Source organism: Pinus tabuliformis, chromosome 4_2 (genome assembly GCF_031772625.1).
Source record: "Pinus tabuliformis cultivar Carrire ecotype Pingquan chromosome 4_2, CPIR1, whole genome shotgun sequence".
Lineage (NCBI taxonomy): Eukaryota > Viridiplantae > Streptophyta > Pinopsida > Pinales > Pinaceae > Pinus > Pinus tabuliformis.
In genome coordinates this window covers 1082722065-1082736468 of record NC_142304.1, presented here as the reverse complement: position 1 = coordinate 1082736468, position 14404 = coordinate 1082722065, and the positions used below count along the sequence as shown (strand labels likewise).

The 14404-nt window shown below is 42.4% G+C and overlaps 1 pseudogene; it reads right to left on the bottom strand.

Annotated features, from left to right (window-relative positions):
* Positions 1-10129: 10129 nt before the first annotated feature.
* Positions 10130-10697, bottom strand: LOC149173402 (eukaryotic translation initiation factor 4E-1 pseudogene; annotated as a pseudogene).
* Positions 10698-14404: the final 3707 nt, after the last annotated feature.

The window sequence follows — 14404 nt, the reverse complement described above, 5'->3', positions numbered from 1 at the left end:
ACTTCAAAGTCATTAAGGGCTTTAGTATCCTGCACCCTATCATCCATATGACCCTCTTCTGGGTCTTTTCTTGCACTCAGCAACATTTTTCTCTTCTTCATCCTACCAAAGAGGACTAACAAGGGTGTGTCATCTTCCTTCTCTGCATAGTCTTCATCGACCACTATATGGGCCGCCACCTCAACAAGGACCGAGAGGTTATTGTTACCTGGTGAAGCAGGTGGTGAGTCATCCAATAGTATCGAGGAGGTCGACTGAACATGACCCACCCTTGAAGAGGTAGTCCTTCTCCTGGACAACCTCCTGGTCTCGGTAGGGCACGAGGTCAGAATTTCTTATTTGTATTCCTTGATTGCACTCTTCTTCTTGGTCAAATTCCCTGCACCTCGTCCTTGAAACTCCTTTAAAAATTCTTCCCAGGTCATGTTTTTAACCTCCAATTCTTTCTTGATTAAAATTGCGATTAGCCTGTGGTGGTATAACTTGTATGCAACCTGGCTTGACTTCCCTCTCTGAACACCTTTTGACATTTTTTCTAAGCTCTTGAGCAAATAATAAGGAAAATTAATGAGCTTACCAGACTCAAAATGCAGGAGCAATTGTATGTGATACAGGAAGGTCAGTGAATAATGACCCTCGCAGGTAAGAAACTTCTACAATACATAAAGGAGATCCTTCCATTTTCCAAGCATAGCATTATGCTAGAGACCATTCTTCCAGCCCACATTTTGCTTTGGGTTGACCACAAATTCTTCTCTATAACCTCCTTCTTAAACCATTGTTCTCCCATTGCTTCTAAACCTATAGCCTAAGATATGGACTCCTCTGTGACCACAAATTCCAACGAACCAACCTTTGTTCGGCTTCCATCAAATGTCCAGGTGAATGCTAGTGCCACGGCTGTGCCAAATCCATCAAATTTTTGTAGAAATGGGAGGAACCTGGGTGCCTGCAATATTACAAGACATTTTCTATACTCGTCCATTTGCTTCATCTCCTTTATGGACCGTGGTTCAGTCCTTACAGGCGTAATTTCTCTGTTTGAATTCACCCAATCTCTGTCTAAAACTTTGAAAGAGTATTACAATATAGAGAACTCAAAATGATGGTCAAGCTATACATACACCACTATATTGTCCACTTCTCGAATGGTCGTGCTTCATCATTGAAATTACACTCCTGGGACGGATGTGAATAAAAAATGGTTCAAGTACAGGTTGTTGATGATGATTGGGAAAGGTGACGGTTTAGATAATGATTCAATGTAATGGTCATGCGAGGTCGGATATGAAGTAAGGCCATCATTGACAAGTGATGAGTCTTTCAAGAAGAGGTAAGTATTGGATTTCGGGAGAATCGTACCATCCCACATTTACTTCATGATCTCATATAAGGTGTACTCAATACTCATTAAAAAGATGAGATTTCATAACCTAAAATATCTTTGTACTTAAACGATTTCTTCCTAATTTAGTAAATTATAAAACAAAATGTTAATCATAATACAAATTATTGAATGCCATGGTCTACAGGTGGTGCAATTATTCTTCCTGTACAAAAATTTACGAAACAGAGATAAGATTTTCATTACGCATTTTTTTTTACACCAGGCATTCCTCCACCAAAACATGTGTTTTCCCAATTGGGCGTGCTCAACGGCACAGATTCCTATACTGAACATGCCTACACTGAACACGCTTGCACTGAATATGCATGCACTTAAACATTCCTGCACTAATCATGTCTACACTTGAACATGCCTTCACTGAACATGCTTTCACTCAAACACACATTCCTGCACCAGGGATATTTGTAGCATATATGGAAAGAGAAAGGGAACCAAAAAAATTCCGATAGGATATAATTCATAGGCTGGATTAAAAAAAAAAAATTGTTGGATATACGAGGGAGGTTTTATTTTCCATTCTTTGGTGTTGAGATATGCCTTTCGATTTGATTTTTGAGTTTGCATCAAATCTTTCAATCGATCCATGATGGAAAAAAAAGAAGTGGGAAAAAGGGTAAATTTTAGAATGGGAAGGAAATTACGACAGGGAATTCAAGAGTGAGACCACTAAGAGGGACAAATTGAAAAGGAATTTGGGGAAAAGTTTTTAAGGGAAAAGGAGGGAAATACAAAATCGGATAGGGAAAGCTTATTTGAAGAAATGGATGGTAAAATTCATGGGATAAAAAGAAGAAAATAAAGGGAATTTTTTTTTACGAAAATGGGAATAAAAGAAGGGCAGAATTTCACCTGACATCTGCCTATATAGTGCTGATCCAAAAAGTAAATGCAGCGGGAATTGAGTGTTGCTTGGATAAAAAAATTTCCATGCCATTTATCCCAAACTTGGATAAGGGCTTGGTTCCTGCACTTGAACCTGCTTCTTCTTGGTGACAGTTAACACATCTAAAGATCAAGCAACATTCCCATTTTATTATAATTTTATCTTCCTGCCATCAAGCTAGTTTTTAGGTTGATCCTTTTGCAATCATGTCAGCAAAACTAATTTTCACACTCACATGAAAATATTTTTTTGTTTACCTCTTTTTATTTTTAATTTTTTTATTATTATATTTATTGTTTTGGATTTTCTTTAAATATCATTTCAAGAGAGAAGAAATCAGATCAAAATATGCTATGTTGGGAAGTAAAGGCCCCGTGTAATGGTTTTGGGGTTCAAAAACCCGCAATTTTGGGTAAAGGCATGGTAAAAACTCCACGAGATGCGTAGAGTGCGAAGTGTAATGAGTCAAGTCAAAGGGTTGTCCACCCAAAAAGAATGTAAATTGAGTCGGCTTGCCCATGGTCCGCAGACCATGGAAATGTATAAATAGAGCAAGGCTCTAGAGTTAGGAGTTAGTTTTTGGTATGTACTTTTGGATCTGGAATGTAATGGGTTTTTGAAGAAAGAAGTCTTGAAGTGTCTGTAAGTCCGAGTCGAGGGTGTTGGTGGGTAGATAGAGGCTCTACAGCTGTGTGCGTAGAGGCCTGGTAGAGTCTGCAGCTGTGTGCGTGGACCCCTGCAGCTGAGTGCGTAGGGCAGATCTGGTTGTATTGGCAAAAGAATTGAATAAAGATAAGTTGGTTCTGAAATACTGTGTTGAATCTGAAATATTGTGGATCTAGTTAATTTATGGTTGATATATTTGTTTGATCTGTGCACTTATGCTTATGAGTTTATGCAAATCTATAACTTTTCTGGGTGCACGAACTGGTTATCTCTATTAAATGTTTGCTTAAAGACCGTAAAAAGTAGATTTGATCTATAACAGCTCATTAATAATAAGTATTAAGGAATTGCCTTGTTCCGGATCTACACGGAAGCAGAGTGGCGCGAGGCCACAGAATGGTGCACGAACCCTCCAGACCCCATCAAGACATCCCAAGGGTGTGGAAACCTAGTTCCAACACCCTCCCTTGCTACCTCAAGTGAGACCTCAGTCCGCGCTCCGCGGGTTGTTGTCGAAAGGGCCGGTAGCTGCGGCATTTTTTGGCTAAATAACTCTTCTGAACCTGGGTCAGGGCCCAATAAGCCAACAAATGGTTCTGTCACTGGGACCGGGATCTGCTAAGGGATGTCTGATGTCAGAACACTGGAACCCTACAGAGAAAGAGCTTGAAGATTGGTTGGATCAGAAGCTTCACAAGTTCGTGGTTCAGGAAAACAAAAACCCACGGATATCGAAGGAAGAGTGGTTGGATCGTTACATATACATAGATATCCACAAGATCTTCTTCGCGACATTCCTGATAGAGTTGTATGAGTGGATCGCGAGGTTAGCTGACAGTGTGGGAAGGTGCAGACTAGATCAACCTATTGTGTGGACTCCAGAATTGGTGCGCAGGCTAGAAGCATCTGAAGAAAAAATCGTACACGCAGTAGATCACTGGTTGGATTGGGTAATAGGAATGTTTATCACTGAGTTCATGATAGACACAACTATGAGTTATAGTGAAGCAGAAAGGTGCTTTCTCCAAGGACTGTGGGGTAAGTATATCAAATCGTTGAATACTTGGATTAAGATGTTGTTGTGTGAAAAATAGATTATGCACGTTTATTGATGTCTGGAATAACGTGGAGCAGAAGAGGTTGTCGAGGAACCGAAGGAATAGAGAACAACCCTCTAATTTCCATTTCATAAGAAAGTAAGGAAGAACTCGCAGGGTTCTCACCGAGAAGTGCAGTCCAGTTGATTGGGCGGCGCATCCCGCTGATACCACCACTGTCCACGCCATCACCTACTTCACCTACATCAAATCCATCTTCACCGACTCCACCTCCACCTCCGCCACCACCGAAGGTTGGGATGGTGAGTGTAGTCAAGTTGCCAGTATTTAAGGGTGTAGGAAATGAGGAACTAGGTTAGTTCTGGTTTGTGGTAAGGGTTGTATGGGAAGCCCAAGGCATAATGGATGATAACATCAAAAAGGCTACTTTGGTTAGCGCATTGCAGGACCACGCATTGATGTGGTATATAAAGTACTCAAGTGATCATCCGAATGCAGGAATAACGGCGATCTAGGATGCATTGAACAAGGAATTTGGTCAGCCAAAATCAGAGACACAGTCGGTCATTGGGTTCAAGGAGATCGCAATGTTACCTAGCGAAACCCCATGGGACCTGGATCAGAGATTGAAAAGCACAATCCGTGAGGCTAACATGACACTGACGGATGTGCAGCACTGTGCGTGGTTTGTGGCGTCTTTGACACCACATCTGAGGATGGCGCTATCACAGCAAAAGATCTCAACCCAAGCCGAAGCATTAGAAACAACAATGAGGTTGCACGAAACCCCAATACAGGATCCGGGGTTGGGAGTTCAACAAATCCACGTGCAAATACAAAACCTATGCTTAGAGATGCGAAGTTTGAAACAAGGACAAGCACCTCAGTCAGAAGTGCGTGAAGAGGTGTGGTGTATCAAATGTAAGGGCCAGGGCCACGATAAGGATCACTATTCGGTCTTTGCGAACTATATGGCGGCGAGGGGACCAATACCATTGCAACTAGAGGTACAAGCAGGCCAAGCATGGCACCCACACTCTGTTGTGTGATCTGTCAGGTGGGAGGAAAGCATGCCACAGACAACTGTCATCTATTACAGAACCTGAGACAAGCCCTCCCTAAGCAGTGATTTTGCAACTTTTGTAGGACAATTGGCCACAATGAAAGAACTTGCCTAAGTTATGAGTTATTTAAGGATTGAACACCTACTTACAGGATGTAGATGGAGGCGCACGAGCAGGATCTTGCCGGAACAATAGCACGGGGCAGATTCCAAGGACGTGGATGGGGGCAAGGGGGAATGGGACACTGACGCAGATGAGGACAATTAATCTGCTATAATTATGGCGGATCGGGGCACTACGCCTATGATTGCACGAACCCGGCTAGAGCCTGTTGCCCTTACTGTTACCAATTCAACCACGAAGCAGTCGATTGTCCCATGCTAATTGCTCAGATGCGGGAAAAAGGGGTGCTTCCGACTACTTCCACTCAGAACGTCCAAATGATGAAGGCTGAACTACACGTGGAAGACCCTAACGTGAATAAGATGCTCAGAAGTGGTGTAATTATGGGAGAAGATAAAGGGAAGCAAACAGAGGAGGATGCATGGGTTCACAAGGCTCCCACAAAACAACCAGAATTTGATTTGGAGTGCACAAAGGAAACATTTATGGAGGCCAAGAAGAACTTCATGGAAGCTTCTACTTCGGGTAGCAAGGATCAAACAGATTCGGAGAGGGATACTTAGATGCTAACTACCTTCTTAGAGACATGCATGAAGCTACTACAGGATACCAAAGCAGTGAAGGGATTGCAAGAGTTAATAACTAGGTGCACAGGATCAGATGAACCTCGAATGGTCCGAAAGTTGGGCAAGCATGCGTTGCGAACCAGACGAGAAATGTGATTCACTGCTTTGATTGGGGACTATGAGATGGATCAGGTTGTTTTGGACTCGGGGTCAGACGCGAATGTCCTACTTAAATAGACCTGGGAGCACATGGGTAGACCCGCACTGCAATGGTCCCCTATCTAGTTGCGGATGGCGAACCAACAGAAGATCTTGCCTATGGGAAGACTACAAGGAGTTACAGTAGACATCGACAGTGTAAGCACACTAACTGATTTTGAGGTCATAGAAATTGTGGATGATAGTAACCCATATCCTGCATTGTTAGGGATAGACTGGGCAATGGATATGAATGGAGTCATCAACCTAAAGAAACGAAAAATGATATTCAAGAAAAAATCTCTCCGCGTAGTGGTTTCGCTGGACCTAGCCAAAGGGGCGAATTATACCGAGCCAATGCACGATAGTGACAATGAATTGGATTGTATTTACCAGATCACCGTGCAAGATCAGGACCGAGTGAATCCAACAGCAGACGGACGAATCTCATGGGATCGTGATAGTTCTTGTACATCAGACTCAGATGAAGAGATTGAGTGGTGGCAGAACCGATTGCATGAGGTAACGACAGTAAATTGTAATATGATGGTTAGATTACTACGTCATGTAACAATGGAAGCAAGGGAGCGGCCAACTGATGAGGATGCTACGAAGGTAGAGGCACGAGTTGACCAACGTGAAACGACGAATCTGAGACAAAAGCTGCAGGATGGACCCGCGAAGACACCGTGCACGACAATTGTTCACGAATGGAGTACATGCCCAAAGATTCAGCGTGGATGTCAGAGGCAGGCACACATATGGGTTAGAGGGAAATCCAGTTCACCAGTGGTCCACAATAAAGTCAGGAGGGGAACAGGGGGAAGCATGCTCAGCGCCCGCTCGAGAAAACGACCCACTGGGAAGTTGCGGATACCATGGGTTTGATGGGCCTATAATAGAAGGGAGGCATAGATGAGAGTGTCAATAATTAAATAGGAGGGAGCCCAGAATAAGTGGGGTAGCAGCAGGCCTCACGAAATTAAAGAACTATGGGCATGGCTAAGAAAAAAAAGCGTGTTAGTCGGGGAGGGAATCAGCAAGATGAAAAGTAGTGACTCCCACGGAGGCCATGCGATCTACACATAAGGGAATCAAGCTTGGTCGGGTATCCCATAGAACAAGAACGAGCCGCGACCCTACTATCATGGTTGTGCCCACACCTACGGAAGGATACACCCCACACAATGGCGCACGAAGAAATAACAGCTACAAAGACACTCGGAAGGTGCTCACAGCCTGGGCTAGCAGGAAAAAATTGCACCAGGGGTGCGACCACCTGACTAGCTGTAGACAGCACAGTCTCAGCACCCCAAGCAGTTGAAAGAAGGTGCGGGACTATAAACAAGTCTGCGGGAGGCCGGCGTAGCAAAAGGGTTTGGTACAGAGTCATTTGGTCCACAAGATCACAGCTGCACCCAACGGATGGCGCTACCACACGAAAAGGTCGAGAGGTGAATATTAACACCACTATTCCTGACAAGAAAGTCGAGTTACGTGAGGGAGGAGTGGGCAGTGGGCCATTAAGATGAAAGTTTCGAGCTAGATATGAAAATATTTTCCGCCTAGACATTGTTAATAGGCTGGAAGTAGAGGGAACGGATCCATTCAAAATTACATGTTCCTCTACCAACCTGTGGATGGCACTGTTAGCTTTGTTGTGCAGCGTTAACTTTCTAAGGTCAGAAAGGAGCATGGTCTGTTTGGTTATGTCCAAAGGGGGGGCTCACATTGGTCACTCTTCCCTTTCTTCCTTCATCTCGCTCACCTCTAAACACTCTTGTTGTTGGGAAAAGTATCCAATACGGAATGACCCTATCCCACTCTAAGGGTGATAGTACCTCAGCAACAACTGAATGCAAAGCTATTCAAGATTGCTTCTTTATGAGATGAGAGAGAGAAGAGAAGGATGATCTGTTATCACAAAATCACACACTGAAGGCTGCCTATCAACAAGATAATGTGAAACTATTTCAAACCTAGATTTGGACTAAGGCTCAGCCTCCTTAGTCTGAGAGGGCTCTCTCACAGATTATGAATATTGATTACTAACAAGGAAAGATGGCTAACTCTTTAACAAACACATGAAAATAAGCTGGCTGGACAAATATCAGATTGATTCCCATTGGGCTTATGGAGTCTCACACATCTCAGCAAACCAAAATACCATTTTTCATGGAAGTCAGGGCTCTTTACATCTAATGTTCAAACATAACTAACATAAAACACAGTCTGCCATAACATACAGGAAGTCAGAGCATGTAAGCATGAGTTCTGAGTGATTATGCAATAACAGAACTGTAAAAGAACACTAAAACAACAAGCCACCATACATTTGAACAATAAGATCTATTGATAATCCTGAGGCAAAAACAACAGTCATTTGTATTCCTGAAATATGCTTTACATAAACCAAAATAGCTTCTCTCCTATCAAATTATCCAACCCCTTTTACATTCATCTTTCAGCTCTATATAGAATGCTTACTCTACCTAATTCGAGCTCCCTCCTCCAGCTTGAGGGGAGCTCAATCATTACCTATGATGACACCTACTAACTTTAACTAACTAATAATTACAGCTGCCTATTAATTGACAGCGCTGGAATCCTAAAACAATTAAAACTCTAATTCTGCATCATGCTGGAAATAGCATTAATTACAATCAAGCTGGTGCTCCTACGAGAAAAAGAAGAGAACAAGCTCATTCTATGACAAGTGGCTTCTTTTAGTTTGGCTGTGATAGGTGTCTGTAGTTGCTTGCTGGCCTTTAATGTAACATGTTTTCCAATACCCTGAAATATAGGAAACTGCTCCTGTTTGTCGGTCCTTGGTTTGCCTCAACATATTCGAATCCAACGAAGTATGCTTTTATCCTTTAATTACTAGGTTTCCATGTCCATGATGTGCTGGCGATCTCTCTGCTCTTTTCTTCATCAAATCAACTTCTGCTCTCAACTTGCCTAAAGCAGCCAGGGAGCCCTTTGAAAGAGTAGAGACCTTGTCAGGAAGAAATACCCTCGATAAATTTCTGTCATGATTGCAAAACAAGTACCTATAGCCATCCACGTGATACATGTTGCCAAACCATCATCTGTTAAAATGCCACATTCCGCTGCAATTGCTTTCTGTATCAATTTTACCATTGTTCTTGACAGTACTGTTTAGTTCATGGCATTCTTCAAACATGCTAGAATATTCTACATCAGGTGAACAAAGTTGATAATCCTTTATCCAATTAATAGTACCCATGGAAAAACTGAGTTCATGCAGCATAACACGTTCATGATAGCCAGCACATTCCTGTAAAAGTACTTGGGATGCATCTACTGCTAAAGTACTCAATCCTGACCAAAATATATTTGCAGCAAAGGTGGGGAATTCTGAAGGTATACAAACAAGGCAGTCCAATATAACTTTGGCAGCAACCCTGAGAGCTTGAGCGTCTTGATCAACCTTCTAAGATCTGTCATTATAATCATACAGAATATGTGGTTTTCCCAAAACCGATGTATGCACAGAAACATCATGAACATTCATCTCCCTCTGCTGATATTTCTTACAGTTAATGCAATTTTCTGTCTTATCCAAAGGCATAAAAGTTGTATGATCAAAACAGTCTACACAATTCTTTACCAATATATCTGTCGCTTGACAGCAACTATACAACTATGAAAATGTGGCCAAAATGCTGCTACACCCTCACATTCCTAATTATACACATGGATAACCTGCTATCAACACACAAAGTATGTAAATCCAAAAATATGACTATGAATGGCAGAAATATTGGTGTGACCGCTTTGCATACACCAGTCCAAGCAAAAAGTATAGTTGAAGTTGAGGAAGTGCTTCTTTCAAATCTTTCAAGAAATCTTCTGCTATAAGGGTATGTTGTTAGGTCTTTGTAAAGCCTTTAGATGCCATCCTCGTGTTGACAGAACATCATTCACTTTAAAAATATCGAGCTTATCTGATCCAAATGCAATGACTGCCATGTCTGGTCTTCCCACAATGAATAGTTCTGGAATTTGCTTTATTCCTTCCTGAAAAGTTTTTAATACTTCCATTACTTTTCTCACTGCCTCCAGATATCCTTCCTCCAATTCAGGGTTTAGTGCCCATTGCATGTAAGAATAATCGCCCAGGAAGAGGTAAAAGGCCTTCAATTTCGAATGTATATCCAATCCCTGTATTTCAGTAAACAGAGTATTTCAGAGAAAACCCTTGCATTTCCAATGTTCATCTGTGCAGCTTTATTTGCAGCATTCTTGGTCCACATGGCAATCTTATCTTGTCGAGCACGCACATTGACCAAGTGTGCAGCCAGAAAGTATCGACAACAGACTTTCCTTTCAAGGTGGTAACAGTCCACTTCCCTCCGTTTGCACATTTAGGGTCTTCCCATTTTGGCTCAATTCCAGCTTTGAAGCAATGAAAATCTGAACCAGCCATCAACTTACTCGCCTGAATTATATTGTTAAAAAAACACACCAGAAGTCCTCGACTGTATTGAAGGTGTAAACAGGTCGCAAGGAACTACCCCAGGTGGCCCGTTTAGACTTCCCATTTGGATTATCAAACCAGAAGGTCCATGAATGCTCGAGTGGGTGTGTATTTGCAGGTTCTATAGGCCTTTCAATAGCCTCTACTGACTCCACAATTTCCCTTTCTTCCGCTTCTCCGCTTTCTCGATGTAACTTTGATGGATCACTAGTTTCCGCTTCCCCCATTCCTCTTCTGCTGCGATCACAACGAACAAAGAAATCGAATGCAGTGAAGAAAACTTCCAAACGAAGTGCCGGAAAGAATTCCAACTGATGCACAAAACAGTGATTCAAGCCCGTGAACGCTCTAGAGTCTCGGTTGAGCCCTAGTTTCTTGATCTCTTCTGTTAAGTCTATTTTCAATTCCAGTTGGATTGTCACAACATTGCGAGGATGGAATGATTGCAGATTGGTATCAGTTTGATCCTAAGTTCCTTGCAGAGTTTTCTGCGTAGATTTGCAACAGTGTTCGTGGAGTAAATAGAATAGTTTGTGACATAACCTCAAAACCTCCATCAACTGTAGAGTGGGAGTGATATGCATGAAATGGATTGAGCGGCCTTGAATGCTCCTACTACAACATGACTGTGCAATGTTAACATCTGATATATGCAAATTCCATCCATTCAAAATGATTCTTACTGGATTTCAATTGGGATTGTCTTCGTCGATGACATTTGGACGGTGAAGACAATTAGAATCACAACAAAACAAGTTCTGTAGACTTATTGAAAGCCTAATTTCTCATATAGAAAAGAGTGTGATCTGCTAGATGTATTAGGATGTATGCTGCCATGTGTTCATTACCCTGCTCTGATGCGTGCCATGTGTGCACGTTGCTGTCGTTCAATCCTCAATGCAGAAACTTGACTTTCCACCCTCTTGTATTGGAGTTTGATCACTAGGAAACCCTTTATTTTCTTTTAGGAAATCAGATAAGTACTAGATGCAAAGTAAGAAATAAAAACGAGGCTGTGCAGAACTTGCATTAGCACCGCTAATGATTTCAATCTGCGTTCCAAAGTCAATATGACTAGCAAGTGCTCCAGCAAGCATGACATGATCCTTCTTTAGATCCAAGATCCCTCGCAACTTTTTATGCCCCTTTGCTAGCTTTGCAGAGAGTTGATATTGGAACTGTTGATAAGAATCTGGAAGACTGCCAACAACTGCTGCCCGATATCGACCTGCGCTTTCAACTTCTTCTGCCCACTCTCTAATAGACAGGGTCTCAAACCTTTGCAATGCATCATCTCTTATTTGTCTTGAGGGATCAACTACTTTGTAAAGTATAAGGCTTAGCAACCTCTGTGTTTCACATTTTGAAAGTTCTTGCTGCATGTACACCTCTGCCAGGACAGTAAAGTACCCATCTGCAATTGATGAATCCGATGAGTAGCACTGGTCTATACATACTGGAAAAAGATACAAGTTACTTTGAAGAAGATCCATTAGAGCTGTTTTTGCAAGTAGGATTGGCCCCTCCATAAAGAAAAAACAAGCTGAATCTTTTTCCAAGATTGAGAAGTTCAAATGAAAAATATGGTGACTGTATAAAAATCAATCTTTCAACATGAAGTCTTGCGCCTGTGAACAGTTATCAACAATTTTGCAAATGTCTCGTTCTAGCTTTGCTGCATCTACCGGAATTATAAGGTCAATCTCCTTGAGACTGAAGAAGAGCGCGTTCACCGAAGTATCAGATAAAGCCTCACCAGGATTTACCACAATGCCATCAGCCACAAAAGAAGTAATTCTTAAACATGATTCCTCTTGAAAATTAATCTTAATAGGCTGCAACTGAACAACTGAATGTGATGGACCAAAAGGCTCTTGTATGGCTCTAAACACTGCAGTGTCAATAGTAGTAAGCACCATTCGGGCAAGAACCTTATCATCAGGTGAAAGTAAATTGGAAAATACCTCACAAATGAATGACCTGATTTATTGTTTGAACAAATCCCCAATTTCGTAGCACGCTACGAAATCACCTAAACAGGTAGCGCTGCGAAACTGCTAAAAGGATTCACGCGCTGCGAAAACACTTTGTCCTTAAGCTAATCTGAGCAATTTTTGGTAACAGAATTTTCAGTGATAACATGATCCACTAACCATTATCTTGCGCTAATGGTCGATCCAATCCTCACTCCTTGCTGCTTGCTCCTAGCTCCTTGCTCTTTCACCGGCCCAGTTACACGAAGATCCTGTAAAAGCACAAGAAAAGGAAACTACAAGAAGCATACATCCATAATCGATTCAAGGATTAGCATAAATCAAATATACAAGCATCAATTCACCATAGAGACACATGCGTATAGAAGAACCTCAAATACTTTATTAATGGAAGAAGCAAAGTTCTGAGAGAGTTACAACCATAATAGGCCCAATCCAGCAACACCTCCCAGCAGAAAGAAATCTCCTCTTCACCTCCTTCAAGAAAATCACCCAATAGTTCTATACTCAAACCAACAGCACTTCCTTACTTGCACAAAATTCCAGCCTCCCTAGACCTCATGAGAGAGATCTATATATAGGGTTTTGGAGAAAGGATGAGTCATCTTGAGACTGGCATGAAGCTGACTAGTGTCCTCTCCCACTTCAGTTATTCTTCAGTTCTTGAGTCCACTTGGAGATTCTTGCTTCCACTTGGAGATCAAGACCCTCTTACTCATCACAAGGCGAATTCCTTGACCCAAGTGTCAGTTTGGAAGCTTCCTGGGCAATTGACACCTTGCAGAATGGCTGTGCCACTTGGCCAATCTCGCCCAGCACAGGTAGCCTTCATTAGATTTGACATTCAGCGCAGGTACAGAGTGGAGCAATTGACATTCAACGCAGATGCTCAGTGGAGCAGCTGACATGATCCAAAAATAGCTTGTTTTTTAGTGTTTTCAGGTGGAGAACTGATTTTCAGTGTTGTGGTTTGCTGACCTTGTTCCTCCAGGGGTAAGAACAACATGTTTAGGGACTTTGGATCCCTCAGATTATTGGCATTTCATGCTTCATGCTATTAGGCACAAAAATGTCTATAACAACTCCTCATTCCTTGAATGAGCCTTCTGAAACCCAACAAAGACCTTTTTGGCCCCAGCCCTGACCACCAAGCGCAAAACCCCAAAGCATCCATAAAACCCTACCATATGTCTTTGCGCGTTTGAATCCCCACCATTGATCACCCCCACTAATCCAACGGCTCATGTTGCACCCAATAAAGGTGATCCTCTCTACCACTCTCCACCATCAGATCATCTCCACTAAGATCTGATGGTCTTCGCATTTATCACACTAGCAACTTGATCGAGCATTAGTGCGCGATGAGAGTGGTTTTTCTCTCTCATCCATTGCTACGTGTCAATCACTGAGTGGAATCGCTCTGCCCCGGGCATTTACCACTTATCGCCCGAAAGCGGTGTGATGAAAACCATTATCGCCCAACCAAACTGCCCTCGCCCGTTAAATGCCCGTGCAACTCCGTCGCCCTATGACCGTTCGATCTGTCCGCTGAAGCTTAGTGGCCCTAACACATCCCACTCCCATCTCACCCGATAGCCTCTACCGAGCCATCTCCACCATTCATTTCCCTAATCCGACGATCATTGTTCTCGCTCACCCAAATCATCCACCTACCCATGCATTCCACATCCTCTGACCATTTTGTTGCCTGAAGAAGGAAATGACCAACTCTGCCAGCATTAGTTACAGCAATACCCCCAACAACCATATTTAACAAAAAGCATGGCCAAAGGGAGAAAAGGACATAGCACAGCTATGTAACTGAATTTATCAGTCATGGACTCCACCGGTATGAGCACTCCAACCGCCTAAAGGATAGCACTGTACCTGAACAGATTGGATTCACCCACTAAAACAAGCAACCTCATTCAGAGACTCCA